This window comes from Quercus lobata, chromosome 2 (assembly GCF_001633185.2).
Source record: "Quercus lobata isolate SW786 chromosome 2, ValleyOak3.0 Primary Assembly, whole genome shotgun sequence".
Classification (NCBI taxonomy): domain Eukaryota; kingdom Viridiplantae; phylum Streptophyta; class Magnoliopsida; order Fagales; family Fagaceae; genus Quercus; species Quercus lobata.
In genome coordinates this window covers 29,754,127-29,766,469 of record NC_044905.1, presented here as the reverse complement: position 1 = coordinate 29,766,469, position 12,343 = coordinate 29,754,127, and the positions used below count along the sequence as shown (strand labels likewise).

Below are 12,343 nucleotides of genomic sequence, written 5' to 3'. Positions count from 1 at the left end.
CCATGATTGCCTTGATTCTGTCCTTGATTGCCATTAAAACCCTTAGCATGATTAGCAAACATAGCAATAGCCTCAGTAGGATAAACTATATTGACTCCATGCCCAAAACTCCTTCTCTTTTCTTCTTGCAAGATCAAGGAGCAGACCTTGCTAATAGATGGAAAAGGCTCAAGCAATAAGATCTGACCTATTATGTTCCCATAATTGTCATTTAATCCCATCAAGAAACGGAAAACATGCTCCTTATGCTGTGCTTCCAATTGAGAAGCCTTAGAACCACATGTGCAAGTACAATTGCATACAGTGAAAGGTTGAAAATTGATGAACTCATCCCATAGAGTCTTAAACCTAGTGAAGTCTGAACTTACTGTGAGTGTACCTTGAGAAAGGCGAGCAATTTCCTTTTGCAGCTCAAATTGCCTTGGAGTATTGCCCTGTGAAAGTTTGTCCCTGAGGTCACTCCATAAATCCCTTGCAGTGTTGATGTACATCACACTTGCCTTGAGATCCTTGCTAAGAGAGTTGGTCAGCCATGAAAGCACAGTGGTATTACACCTACTCCAAGAATTGTACAATGGAGAGGTAAGATCTGGTTGTGGAATCGAACCGTTCACAAAACCAAACTTGTTTCGTGAACTTAGAGCCAAGAACACTGATCTCGCCCAACTCAAATAGTTCTCTGGACCTGTTAAAGTTTATTAATTATTATTTTATTAGTCATGTAAGCTTCAAGCATGCTAGTAATGCATACCAAGATATTAATGAAAAAATGGAACTATAATTTTATCATTTGGGGGTCAAAGTATGAAAAAATTGTGTCATTCTAGGATAAGAAATCAACGAAAATTTCAAATAAAAATTAATACCTTAAAAATAAAACTAGTATCTATTTAATATTATTGAGCGAGGGAAAGTTAGTGATGAGTACATTGCTAGAGATCAAGAGCATGAAGCTTTCAACAAATGGAATGATAGATTTACACGTAAAGATCATCCAATTGTGATTCAGGTTTGAACTTTCAATGCAACCAATGTCTCTAATGCTCTATCTTATTTCAAATGAAAAATGATAAAGCTACAATTTTTTTTACAAATTTTTGATGTTATGAGTGATTATTAGTAAATAAAAATGTGATGTTAATGATAAGCCCAGATGAGAACCAAAAAGATTTTGCCACATCAATAGTGTGTAAATAAGTTTGTGGCCGTAGCATTTTGCATTGATTCGGTCCATTCCGATTACTTGTAAACAACATACATGTGCAGGCAAATATTTATTGCAAATAGTACAATGCTAATAATCTTGAGCATTGTATAATACTAAAATTTAAAAGAAAAATCTAAAATCAAGTCCCAGGTTTTCAATTCCTAGTGAATGAGATATTTTGTAAATGAAGAAATAATTACGCCCCAAAAAATAGCTGGTGTTAGTTGGCTATCTAGAACTTTCAACAAATTTTATTTAAAGAGTGACAAGGACAAAGATATCATTGGCAATGTAATGCCAAATCTCATCTATGTCTCCAGAGAAAAGAGCAGGACTTCAACCCCACCATTTTAAGGCAGGTGCCCTTAATGTCTAGGTAAGTATCCTGTCCTACAAGCTGATTGACTATACCTATGCACATGTCTCCTTGCACAATAATTTATTCTTTTCATTTTAGATAATTTGCACAATAAATTTTAATTTTCTTGACTACTGAATTCGCATATTGTAATTCATGTACAATAAAATTAGTGTAAGTTGGGGTCAATATAAAAGTGATATTACATGAATCATAATTTATCAACTCAATAAGTTGAGAAGAACATTGTAAAATTTGTTATGTATCTGATTAGTATTATTAAAATTTGGGAATCAATTCTTTTTTATATACTATATTTAAATTTTAAATAATATAATTTTAATGTAGCTTTGAGTATCAGCTATCATGACTAATGCACCAATTATCTTGACCCAAGATTGTGACATGTGCACCAATGATCCCAAACACCTTTTCAAATATTGTGAAGACTTTCTAGGTCAAGAAGATTGATCAAAATAGCTTAAAGTTGTTACTTTTTATCAAAGCATTTTGTATATTAAGAAAGTTCTTAAATTCTTGCCCTTTAACTTTTCAAACTAAGCATTTTTAAAGAGAGTTCAAATCTATAGTGTTCACTCCTAATGATAGCTCTTTATCATTAGATCATGGCACCAATCAGTTTTTCATGTAGGTAGGGATTAAACCCCAGATCTCTTATTCAATCATCAGAGACTTTACCGGTTGAGCTAATAGGTGTATTAAATTGAAATTAATGTGCTAAATCAGAGCAAGTAGGGGGCTATTGTCCTAGCTCTTTAGCCTTGAGAATTGCTTCAAAAAAAAGCTTCCTAAATCGCAAGATAGTGAGGTTTCCTTCCACAGCTAGCTCCTCTTGTGAATAGAGTACTCCCATCTAGATCTATGGCTTCAAAGGCATAGTCACTTCTCTTGGATTTTTTGTTCCTATATGCTACCACATTGATGATAATCTGCCAATCCTAGTTAGTGAATGGTTGTGGAGGATGCTGTCTAGAGTTATGTTCCTATTCTTGTTCTTGATTTTCTTGAAAAGCTTCCTGGTATTTGCGAATGAGAGATTGAGATGTGAGAATAACTTCCATGGGGTAAGGAAATTTCCCTCGATGAAGGACCAGATTTCTATAGTTCCATATTGACCAAAGGATGGTGAAGAGGGAATGTAGGAAACTTTTTATGTTTTGCTCCATGGATTTGCTTGTACTGATACGATTTGATATCCATTGTTTAATTGTGCTGTGACTTAAATCAGAGGTTCTAATCTCAAGGATAGAACCATGCCAAACAGCTCTTGCAAATGGACATTGTAGGAAAAGGTGAGTTATGATTTCCTCTTTTTCATTGCATAAAAGACATCTATTAGTAGTGGCGTTCATAAAATTCCATGCCATTATAGGCCCTTATTTATTTATTTTTAAAGGACTTATAGAAACACCACTATAGGTTTTAGTCTTACAAGGGCCTAGTGGTGTTTGTAAAATGCTACTATAGCCCAACCAAAAAAAAAAACATTTGAGGGACCTATAGCAGCGTTTTATAAAAGCCATTATAGGTCCTTCAAAAAAATAACCAAAAAAAAAAAAAAAGGACATATAGCAGTGTTTCATAGAACGCCACTATAGGTTTTGTTCTTGTCATACAATGGCCTACAGTGGCATTTTATGAACACCACTATAACTCCTTTAAATAAAAAAAAAAAATCCCAACCGAATTTTTAAATAGTTGTATATTCCTAAAATATTCAGTTATAAATTTTTTAAAAATGACCTATAGTGGCATTTTTAAAACGCTGTTATAAGCCCTTGGAAACACTGCTATAGACCTAGTGTTTTAAAACACCACTATAGAGCCCTCTAAACGTGGCTATAGATATTCCTATAGTAGCGTTTTTAGAAAACGCTATAGGTTATATAGCCTCTATAGTGTGAAACACTGCTATAGCCACGTTTAGAGGGCTCTAGTGTTTTAAAACACCACTATAGAGCCCTCTAAACGTGGCTATAGATATTCCTATAGTAGCGTTTTTAGAAAACGCCACTATAGGGTACCTATAGTGGCATTTTCTGCAAAAGCCACTAAAAAAAATACTACTATAGGCAGCTTTTTTTGTAGTGTGTTATGGGCACTCCTGCCTTTGGTGCCTCAAGCACTCCTGCACTTTGTTCCTCTACTTCTGACAGTTCTTCCTCCCCACTGACTCCCATGGGTGAGATATTTGGTGACCATCTTCATTGTTTCTGTAACTACTCTTGTTAGATCATGCATCTAGGTTATTTTAATGTCTCCTTATGAGTTTTATGCACTCCAACAACAGAAGTAGATGGTGATGCACAAGCTAGTGGCAATGTGATACTCTTGTAATTAGTTGTGCTCTCATTACAGTTGGTGCAGGGGTGGGAGAACTATCAATTGAGATTTAGATACATTTTTGAAAATGTGTCAAAATTTAAAATTTCCTATGGTGCTTTCTGCCAGCGATAATAACTAACATTTAAATTTTGATATTTTAGGTGGACCACTCCCTGCTGGTCAGCCTCCTATTAAGATAATCCAATCAACTGCAAATCATTTCTCTTCCTCAATGCCTTCCAATCCATTTGCACCAAAAATTCCCTTTCATTGTTGATTACAATGTAGTCCCAGCCACTCCTTTATTTAGTTCACCTTTTAGCACGTCAACTTCATCTCCACCATCGCTCTTCATTTCTGGTCTAGCATCAACTACAAACAATCAGGCAGTTGCAAACCCATTTGGAACACTCCCTCCACTGCCTTAATTGTCAATAGGTCGACATTTGAATGTAATATGACTTGCTTTGTTTGTTTTTTTTTTTTGATAAGTTACTTTGCTTTGTTTATGATAAGAATTGGAATGTTTATAATTTTGAGATGAGTATGAATATTGATAACATTTTCTTTCAGGTTGTTGATAAACCTGCTGCAGTACGAATTTCATCCTTATTGACTCCAAGATAGCCGTCACGAAGGTCAATTAGGTATAAGAATCATAGTTTGAAGATTAGTCAGAAACCAAATGGAGTTCATGAAGATCATTCTTTTCAAAAAGATGATTTTTATATGACACTTGGTGGACACAGAGCTAGTGAGGCTGTCATTGTGTCTGCCTGTCCCTCTCTCCTATGCTTCAGTTTTCAATATGGAAGTCGTGTGGTTCTTATGCGCATTATTGCAATGATAGTCATGACTTGTATAAGAAAGATATAATATTGTATGAATTACTGATTAATGTCTATTAAAGTTTATTAATTATTATTTTATTAGTCATGTAAGTTTCAAGCATGCCAGCAATGCATACCAAGAAATTAATGAAAGAATGGAATGGTAATTTTATCATTTGGGGGGTCAAAGTATGAAAAAACTTTGTCATTCTAGGATAAGAAATCTATGAAAATTTCAAATAAAAATTGTAAGGTTGAATTTAATCAACCATCTTGTTGGCTTTAGTCCGTGCTAAATTTGCTTGTATTTCAGCATTTACTAACCCTGTATTTAGGTGGGATTGTTGTAAGGGTAGTGAGTGAGATAGAGTGTTGAAATGCTCAAGAGTGTGCAAGAAAACAGAAACTCACGACTGGATCTCGCGGGTGACTCGTGGCTTCAAGCTGCCAGAAGCAGCACGTGCCAAGAATGCCAAAAGTTGAAGCGTCATGCTAACTGGAGCACTACAGGACAAAATAGGACAACTGGCCATTCTGTTATCTCACGGCTGGATCTCGCGACTCAGTCAAGCTGCAAGGCCAAGCCGCGAGCCAACCCTGTTTTGAAAAACCTGACTCTTCACATTCCATTCTCACCCCAGTATAAATACCCCTTATACCCACAAAAGAAAGAGAGTTTCTAGAGAGAATTTTGTGAGAGAAACCCTAGAGTTATACAAGATTGATTCATCCACAATCTTCACATAAGAGACTCTTCAAATTCCTCAACTTTCTTCCTCTCCATTGTTAAACCCTTGAGAGGTCTTTTTACCAAAACCTTTTCTCACCATATCCATTACTGTGAGAGGGCTGTTTAGTATTCTGGAAAGCAGTTAGGAAGGAACCAATTTACATTGGTTAATACTATGGTCAAGTAGCGGAATCCGGGAAGCTAGAAAAGAAATAGGTTCGGCGCAACCTCGTTGGAGCAAGAAGCTTGGAGAGCTTAGGTACACTGGGTAGATTAGGCTTGGAGGGTCTATTGCTGTTCATGTATCCCAACTACATTTTCTAGTGGATTACTTATCGCTTGGAGGGCGGCAGAGATGTTTTACGCCGAGGGCTTCAGTTTCCTCTTCGATAACACATCGTGTTGTCCTTGTGTTTTCATCTTCCTTCCCTTTTATCTTTGCCTTTTATTATCTGTTGTGATTGTGATTTTAATTGGTTTAGATTGTTTACCAGTTCTGTTTATAGCTTTCGTTCATTTTCCGCACACTAGTTGTTTGTCATAAAGCTTGAATTTGTTATTTTGTAATTGGGGGTCTAAACGTTCAAGGGTGTTTTATACACTATTTGAACTTTCAATCCCCTTTGTTATGGATGCTGTTATGGAAAAGGCCATGTTGAATTTTAGTTTAAGTTTTTGTGATAATGACTCTATGAGTATGTTTGAAGGGTGTCCTAACAATGAACTCTTAGAGTTGTTAAAAACAAAGAAACATGCTAGGATATTTGTTCACATGTTGAAATATTTTGAAAATAAGAATCACATCTTACACAATAACATATCTGAATCTAAATCTTTGATTAAGAAGTACAAAAGAAAAAATAGAATGTTGTGTGAGATGATTGATAATCTAAAAATGAAATGTCAATCTAACAGAAGCATGAAAACTGAAGATAAAATTATGTTTGAAGGTCAAGAATGTTTGTCTCATGTGAGCTTATTTGTGCATACCTCATTGAAGGTATTTAATTCATGCTTGTGGTATCTTAACAGCGGGTGTTCTCGTCACATGACAGGAGATAAATCACTGTTTAAGACACTTAAAGAGAAGGTTGGTGACTATGTGACGTTTGGTGATGAAATTCATGCTCAAGTTCTCGGTAAAGGGACTATCGAGATACCTAGATTACCTCTGTTGAAAAATGTATTATACATCAAAGGGCTGAAGGCAAATCTTTTGAGCATCACTCAAATATGTGATGAGGATTTCCTTGTCCAATTCTCTAAGAAGAGATGCTTAATCATCAATGAAGAAGGGATTCAAGTCTTGGAGGGAAATCGAACTACAGACAACTGCTATGGAGTAGTTCCTACAGCACCCATTTCGTGTAGAAGTGCTCGTGTTGACATGTTGGAACTTTGGCATCACAGATTTGGGCATGTGAATTTCAAACAAGTAGCTAAAGTGTCTAAACTTGAAGCAGTTGAGGGACTTCCAAAGTTTGGAAAGGTGAAAAAGACTATTTGTGGTGCATGCCAAATGGGAAAGCAAACAAAGGCAAGTCATCACAAGATGAATGTGATTGCTACTTCACGGTGTTTAGAGTTACTTCATGTTGATCTAATGGGGCTTACAAGAAATGAAAGTCTAGGAGGAAAGAGGTACATTATGGTCATTATGGATGATTACTCAAGATAAACTTGGGTTGAATTTCTTAGAGAAAAATCAGAAGCATGTGAAAGGTTGGAAATTCTTTGCAAGAAACTACAAAACGAGAAAGGGGTTCCTATTGCCAAGATAAGAAGTGATCATGGGAAGGAATTTGAGAATGCAAGATTTGAGTCTTTTTGTGAAAAGAATGGAATCAAAAGGGAATTTTCAGCCCCAAAACTCCTCAACAAAATGGAGTGGTAGAGAGAAAGAATCGGGTGATTCAAGAAATGACAAGAGTCATGTTACTTAACAAGCAAATACATCAAAAGTTTTAGCAATAGAATATTCTTCCGAGTAGGAACAAAGAAGACCGCCTATGAGATTTGGAATGAAAAGAAGCCCAGAGTAAAGTATTTCTGAGTGTTTGGAAGCAAGTGTTATATCCTAAATGATCGGGAGAATCTTGGGAAATTTGATGCAAAAAGTGATGAAGGTATTTTCCTTAGGTACTCTACTACTAGCCGGGCGTATAGAGTTTTTAATAAGAGAACTAAGACAGTGATGGAGCCCATCAATGTCAAGATTGATGATGCCTTAACAAAGGTAGAGATGATTGATGATGGAGAAGGGCCGAGCACCAAAGAACCCGATGTTGAGGTCGAAGCTCTTGACATAGAAGTTAAAGGATCTACACCGGAAGAAGAATCAACTCCCATGAACCCAAGAATGGAAACAAGATCGATGTCTAGAACATCAAGTCCTTTCACTCCTCCGGAAGTTCATCCTCCCATCTCACGGAGTAATGAAGTCTCCACATCAAAGAAGCCATCATCAAGCGTGATTAAGAACCATCTAGAAAGCAACATTTTAGGGTCTCTAGATGAAGGTCTTCACCTCAGAAAAGGAAACATCCTTTTGGCCAATCATGTAACATACCATTGCTACCTTGCTCAATTTAAGCCAAAAAGGGTAGAAGAAGCTCTTCAAGATGAGAATTGGGTTGAGTCAATGCATGAAGAGCTGAATCAGTTTGTGAGGAATGATGTGTGAGAACTTGCTTCAAGGCCTGAAAATGTTCATGTAATAGGCACAAAATGGATATTAAAAAACAAAACCGATGAAGATGGAGAGATAATACGGAATAAATCTCGGTTAGTAGCTCAAGGATACACTCAAATAGAAGAAGTAGACTTTGATGAATCCTTCGCTCCTATGGCAAGACTTGAGTCTATTCGAATTCTCATGTCCATTGCATGCACTATGAACTTCAAACTCTATCAAATGGATGTAAAATGTGCATTTCTAAATGGATACCTAAATGAAGAAGTGTTTGTTGAGCAACCAAAAGGCTTTGAGGATCCTCACTTTCCTGATCATGTGTTGAGATTGAAGAAAGCCCTTTATGGCTTAAAACAAGCACCTAGAGCTTGGTATGATCGGCTTACACATTACCTCCTAGATAGAGGATTCAAAAGGGGATATGCCGACTGGACTTTGTTTGTCAAAAATGATGAAGATTATCTCCTTGTGGCATAAGTATGTGTTGATGACATAGTGTTTGGGGCTACCATTGAAAATCGAGTTATTGAATTCTCTGAGGAGATGAAGAAAGAATTTGAGATGAGTATGGTGGGGGAACTCACATTTTTCTTAGGCCTTCAAGTCAAACAACAGAAAGAATGTATATTCGTTTAAAAAAAAAAGTATGCTAGAAACATTGTCAAGAAGTTTGGACTAGACTCCAAAAAACATGCCTCCACTCCTATGAACTCGTCTACTAAACTGAATGTTGATTCTTCCGAAGTGGAAGTGAGTCCTACCTTGTATAGGAGTATCATTGGGAGTTTACTCTATCTTACAGCTAGTAGACCGGACATTACATTCAGCGTTGGTGTTTGTGCCAGATATCAAGCTGCTCCAAAGGAATCACACCTGACTGCGGTTAATCGAATTATTCGATATATCAATGGAACTTCAGACTATGGTCTGGGGTATTCAAAAGACTCAAATGCTTGCCCTGCCGGGTATTCAGATGCTGACTGGGCTAGTAGTGTGGACGATCAGAAGAGTACTTCAGGAGGCTGCTTCTACCTTGGTAACAATCTTGTCTTGTGGATGAGTAAGAAACAAAATTCAGTGTCTCTCTCTACTGTTGAAGCAGAGTACATAGCCGCTGGAAGTTGCTGCATCTAGCTTCTTTGGATGAAGAAATTACTCCATAACTATGGAATTCCTCAAGAGACGATGTGTGTCTTCTGTGACAACACCAATGCCATCAATCTTTCTAAGAACCCTGTCCAGCATTCAAAATCTAAACACATAGAGATACGTTATTATTTCATTCGAGATTTGGTAGAGGAAAGAGTTGTGTGTCTTGAATTCATACACACCGACATTCAAAAGGCGGACATCTTCACCAAACCTCTCGATGGTCCACGGTTTGAATCCCTCCGTAAGACCATTGGTGTTAGTACAATTCCTTGAATCTCTTGTGTGATGTGTGCTTCACATATTTTCAATGTGTTATTTTTTTTGTTGGGGCACACACTACTTTGTTGGCTATTTGTATAGCATGATTCTGTTGGCTGTTAATTGCTTTGTTTGTTTTTTTTGGTTTTACATTGTTGCTTTTGATCAATGTTTTCCTTCTTATGTGTCAAATATCCAAAAAAAAAAAAAAAAAAAAACCACATAAAAAGTAGAAAATCAAAAAGTTTGATCAACATTATTGAGTTTTGTCTCAAAACTTGTTTTACCTTGTACCTTTGTGCTAATGGCTTTGTGCATTTACGAACGTAGCTTGTTCCTTTGCACTCTTATCACTGTGGAAGAAATCTTAAAATCTATGTGACTGTTGTCATGAATGATTAGTGAATGGTTATGTTGATCTTGAGACATGTATAGACTTGTGCCTCTATATTTTCCCACTCTTTATTTTTGTTTTTGCTGAAAAAAGCTCACCAAATATAAATCTCTAAATGAAAAGAGATATTGAGCTACAAAAGTCTGTCGCACATACTAGTATTCGACTTGGAAAAAGGGAAAGCGACCAAAAATTAAAGTGAATGATTATTCAAAAAACCAAAGGCTATCTCATCAAGGTGAAATATCAAATATCACTCTCACAATGAGAGGTAATTGTCTTAAAAGGATAAAAAAGATCAAATGTTATGATTGAAAGTGGAGTCAAATGTAAAGCTCCAAATTATGTAATCAAGTCTTGTGGGAGGTCATATATGCATACTTCTATAATTGAGATGAGTCACATGATCTAGTGCTAATTGTGTATGTTTTGGTTAAATTGATCATTGAAACTTCACATTAGATGAAGGACTATCTCATTGTTGATACCCACACACAACACACAAGTTTATGTTCAATGAATGTCATATTCATTTGTGTGATTGTACTTGATAAAATGTGTTTTCACATGCTTAATCTTTGTTGATTCAAACACAAAAAGATTTTTGAGTGTTTTAGGTGTTTTTGGAAAGTATTTTATTCTTCAAAAACTGAAAAATTCAAAAACAGCGTTGCCCTGTTTTGGCGACTTAGTCACGGGTAAGTCAAGTTGCGTGCTACAGTCGCGTTCTCGCAGGTCAGTTTTGGCGACTTGTTAGCGAGTAGAAGGTCTAGTCACGAGGGGTACACAGAGATTTTCGCGGCTCAGCTCGCAACTCTCTCGCGAGTGAGACTTCTAGTCACGAAAAATACTTAGAAATTTTTCAAAACTTTTGGCTTAACGTGTTTTGGTGGGTGAAACTGGCGACTTACTGGTAACTTACCTCAGTCGCGAAAATGGTGTTGTTTGCAAAATGTAGCTCATTTTCATCACTATTCTAAAAAAGGGTCTTAATTTGCTTTTCTTGCATCCTGTGACTGTTCATTTTCTGGTCTTAATCTTCCACTATTTGGTCACCATTTTCTCAATCTTCAAGGAAAGGTATGGGTTTTGTTCTCTACTCTTCCTTTTTTTTTTTCACAGTTATAGCCTTTTCCTCATGGATTTTGTGCTTTCTATGATATGTGTATATCACTTGACTGTGTTTGGATATTTGATTGTCTGGTATCTTCATTGTGTGTTTTTCGGAGATTATTCTCTGATCTACTCTATATTGTGACAACATTGGGTAATTATTGTCTCTCATTATCTTTTTTTGGACATTTCCATCTAGTTCTTAGGGTTTTCTTCATTATCCATACTTTGAAACTAACCCACTGCTAATAATATCTCTTGGATTGTGTTCTTTCTTTTCCTATATTACATGATGCAGACTGGAAATGTCTCCATTCAAAAAGGCAGCTGTGAAAGGAGGTAGTTCCAACGGAAAGGAGCATGTCATTGATGTTGATGACTACTCACCTCAAACAAAAAGGACTCATTCTTCATTAGGAGTGTTCGATCCCAACAAGTTCAGATCCTATGCTACCTTTCAGACTCATGAGAATTATTTCTGAAATGCTACACCATTACTGGAAAGACCTGTTGACCAATCGTCACTTAATGACACTGACATTCCAAAATGGTTTGCTCACAAGGATTGGAATTACCTTCTCTCCGATCTGGATGAAGCTTATGAGAATTTGGTAAAGGAATTTTATGCCAATGCAATTGTGGAGGGAGAAGAACTCAAGTGCTGGGTTAGGATAAAGAGTTTTTCAATCTCTCCTGCATATTTGGCAGAGGTCCTTCACATCAACCGACTAATGCTTAAACACTCACCGGTTTATGATGATCTTTGCCCAGATGAGAAACTCTTTAAGGATGGTCTTGGACAAGACTTGGAATTCCCATCCAATGGAAACTCAGTCAACGCTTCCTCTCTTCCTCCGAAATTGAGAGTGCTTACAATTGTGATGTTTCACAACTTGTACCCCCTATCCAGCACTGGGTATATGAACCTTGGACATGCATTGTTTCTTCATGACCTAATCTCTGATGTAGAGATTGACATCCGTGCTCATATCTTTCATGTTCTGCGCAAAACGGTTCTACGAACTAAGTCCTGAATATGTGTTCCTTTTTGCTGTCTCATTTTAAGAATCTTGAAGCTCAAAGGAATTTACCCAATAGCAGATGAATCTCTTTGCCCAAAACCGAGTCCAATCAACATGCGTACATTCAACGCAAGCATTGGTTATAGTCGGAAGAGAGTCAAACCGGAATCTTCCACATCTCACAGTGGTTCGCATTTCAGCACTTTCTCCCTTGACGAAAAACTCGACCACATTGTGATAT

At 36.7% G+C, this 12,343-nt stretch overlaps 1 pseudogene; it reads left to right on the top strand.

Annotated features, from left to right (window-relative positions):
• Positions 1–11,562, top strand: part of LOC115962714 — a 29,079-nt pseudogene extending 17,517 nt beyond the window's left edge.
• Positions 11,563–12,343: the final 781 nt, after the last annotated feature.